Consider the following 3516-nt stretch of genomic DNA (forward strand, 5'->3'; position numbering starts at 1 on the left):
TGTATTTGTCATGATACGCCCCCATAAGATGGAGGATCCATCAGAGACTCCAATCTTGGATCGTAAAGATATAAATGGAGCTCGTGATAGTGGCTTGGTAAGAATATCAGCAAGTTGGTCCTTCGAATTGATGTGATGAACTTTTAAGGCACCTTCAGCTACTTGCTCTCATACAAAATGATAGTCTAGAGCGATGTGTTTCATACGAGAATGGTATACGGGGTTAGCACATAGATATGTAGCACATGTGTTGTCGTAATAGAGTCTCGGGTATCCTTAATTAGTAAGCCGAGTTCTTTCGGCAGATGTTTAACCCATGACAATTCAGCTGCCGCATTTGCAAGAGTCTTGTACTCCGCTTCAGTCGAAGAGCGTGAAACCGATTTTTGACGGGTTGATCTCCATGAAATGATGTTGGGTCCAAGGTACAAGATGTAGGCCGTGGTTGACCGACCTGTTGTGGAGACCCCTACCCAATCCGAGGTTGATAACGAGGTTAAATCCAAGGATGACTTTTTGTTTAAAAAGAGACCATGATATAACGAGCCTTTAAGATAACGGAGCAACCGTTTGAGTGCCTGCCAATGTATTTGTGAGGGAGAGTGCATGGACTTTGATAATTGGTTGACCTCAAATGAGATATCCAGTCGTGTAAAGGCGAGGTATTGTAATGAGCCAACAAGCTTTCGATATGGTGTAGGATCCACCCGGGGTCCCATCTTCAAAAGTGAGAGTTTGGGTTGAGCTCAATGGTGTAGTGACTACTTTAGCACCTTACATGCGATTGAGGGTAAGAAGGTCAAGTATATGTCGATGTTGTGATAGGAACAAGCCATCAGTGGTTGGAATTATTTCAATACTAAGGAAATGGTGTAGGAAGCCCAAATCTTTCATATAGAACAGTTTGGCTAAGGTGGTGACAAACTGATTGATGAACTGAGAGTTGTTACTTGTATGAACTATATCATCAACGTACACAATAAAGTAGCAAGTAACACCGTCATAATTATAAATAAGGCAATAGATAATTTTCGTATTGTTATGGGTTTTTTTACAGGACTAAAGGTATCAAAATAGTAAGTTCCGTATTTTTGGAGAAATCCTTTAGGAACTAATCGGGCTTTATATTTGGCTATAGAACCATCCGGGTTTCGTTTGATACGAAAAACCCATTTACAACCAATCTGATTATGAGATTGGGCATGAACAAGCTTCCATGTGTGATTTTGGAGTAACACGTTGTACTCTTCATCCATGGCCTTTCGCCAAAGAGGATCTTTGGATGCTTGATTGTGAGTAGTGGATTCAAGAGCGGTTGGAATGGGATGAAGCGTGGTATGATTAACAAAGGCGGATTTGTAATATTTAGGATTGGGTTTGCGGGTGCGTGGTGGTCGAGGGGAGGAGAATGGTGACTAAGATGTGGATGTGGAAGAAGGATAAGGATACAAGGAGGGTGGGGAAGTATGTGATGAGTGAGGTGATGTAGATGATGGAGAAGGAGGTTGGTTCGGCTCTAATGTCGTACGAGTAGATGAGATGGGAGAAGGCGGGCTATTTGAGGGAATATGTAATTGCGTAGACATAGAGTGTGGAGACTGTGTTGAAATGGTGGGTAAGGTGATTGATGTTGAAGTTGGAATATGGTGCATGGATATGGATGGTGTTGGTTATGGGAAAGCAGATTGCATGGGTTGAGTTTGTGAGTTGGTAATAGGTCTCATTTGCAATGGAGGAGTGGTTTTAAAAGATGATAAAAAAATCGTCCACTGTAGGCAGTGTGTAGTGAATACTAGATGGAAATTTAGAGGGAAATTGATCTTCAACAAATACCACATGTCTAGAGTGAAAAAGGCGATGTGCGTGTGGATCAAAACATTTATATGCAGATTTGGATGAAGAATAACCAAGAAAAATGCACGGTTCAGAACTTGGTTTAAATTTTAGATGTGGCGTAGGGTCGAAGCCATGGATAGCAAAGGCATCCAAAAGGCTTAAGTTTAGAGTAATTTGGTAAAGTACCATAAAGTTGGATATATGGGTATTTGGATGCAAGGGTGGGAGTAGGTAGTCGGTTGATAACGCATATGGCATCTTGAAAGGCATGAGACCAAAAGGTAAGCGGTAGGCCCACACAGTGTAATAATGCAAGGCCAGTCTCAACTATGTGTCGATGTCGATGTTCTGCAATGGCATTTTGTTCGGGCGTATGCGGTGATGTGGTGTATTGCGAGATACCATTGGATTGAAGAAATCGAGATAGTCCTTGGTACTCACCACCATTATCACTTTATCAGTGAAAGTGAAAATTATGGGTGTTTGAAAATATTTTTCTATGAGAAGCTTGAATTGAGGAAAACATTTTGCAAAATCTGACTTATATTTCATAGGAAATAAGCAAACATGTTTTGAATAATAGTCAACAAACACCACATAATATGAAAAACCATCAATATATTTTTGAACCACTCCCCACACATCAGAATAAAGAAGTTGTAATGGTTTGGAAGCGGTAAAAGTATTCTCACCTAGCAACTTGTGACTTTTATTAATAGCACACGATTGACAATGCAAATTAAAAGTAGACAAACATTTGAAATGAAGACCTAAGTCTTTACAAATATGCTTGAAAATATGTAAACATAGATGTCCAAGTTTGTGATGACATTGGATAGGAGAAGTTGAGACAGTGGAGTTGACTTGAGGGTAAGAAGCCAAACTGTTGATGTACTATACATCATTAATGTTCTCCACACCCCCCCCCCCCCCGGCATGAGAGGCACCCCCGTTTTGAGATCCTTCACCAAAAAGTAAAAAGGAAAGAATTCAACAAAAACGCGGTTAGTAATGTCAGGTAAAGCTAATTTATGAGCAGAAGTATGAATATTAGCAGAACCAGTATGAGAAATAAAGAGATTTGTACCATCACCAAGAAGGATTTCATCTGCTCCTCCATATTCCGAGACCGAATGTAGGGATGATGGAGACGACGTTAAGTGATGGGAGGCACCACTATCAAACATCCATGGTTTGGATGTGGGGGTCGGATGAGATGGCGTTGGCAACATGATTTGTAGGGGCTGGAGTGAGAGTTATGTTGTTGTCTTTTAGAAACTTTGCAAGTTTTCTGCACTCGCTCGTGTTGTGCCCAAAATAGAGCAGAACTGACTGAACAAATTGGATTTGTTGTTGCTAGTGGAAGAGCCTGTTGGATAGTTGGAAGACCTGCTTCCCTCTGATTGAGAGCTTCCTTGAAATTAAGAATTCCTGTTAGAGGAGTCCGAGAAGGATCGAGATTGAGAAGACCCGACTGCCTTTGGGAAAAATTGGCGGTCGCTATTAGGGTAGAAGCAGTTATTTCAACTTCTTTAAGAGACTGTTTAAAGTCAACTAGCTTATCAAAAAGCGCCGGGTATGTAATCAGGTTTTCCCGAACCTTGAGGGCTGCGGTGATTGGAGTATATTCATCACCAAGTTGGCTAAGGATATGAACCATGAGATTTTCGTCGTCTACCG

Source organism: Bidens hawaiensis, unplaced genomic scaffold, assembly GCF_021521415.1.
Source record: "Bidens hawaiensis isolate Kalapana, Puna unplaced genomic scaffold, B.hawaiensis_p1.1 tig00042896_1, whole genome shotgun sequence".
Classification (NCBI taxonomy): Eukaryota; Viridiplantae; Streptophyta; class Magnoliopsida; order Asterales; family Asteraceae; genus Bidens; species Bidens hawaiensis.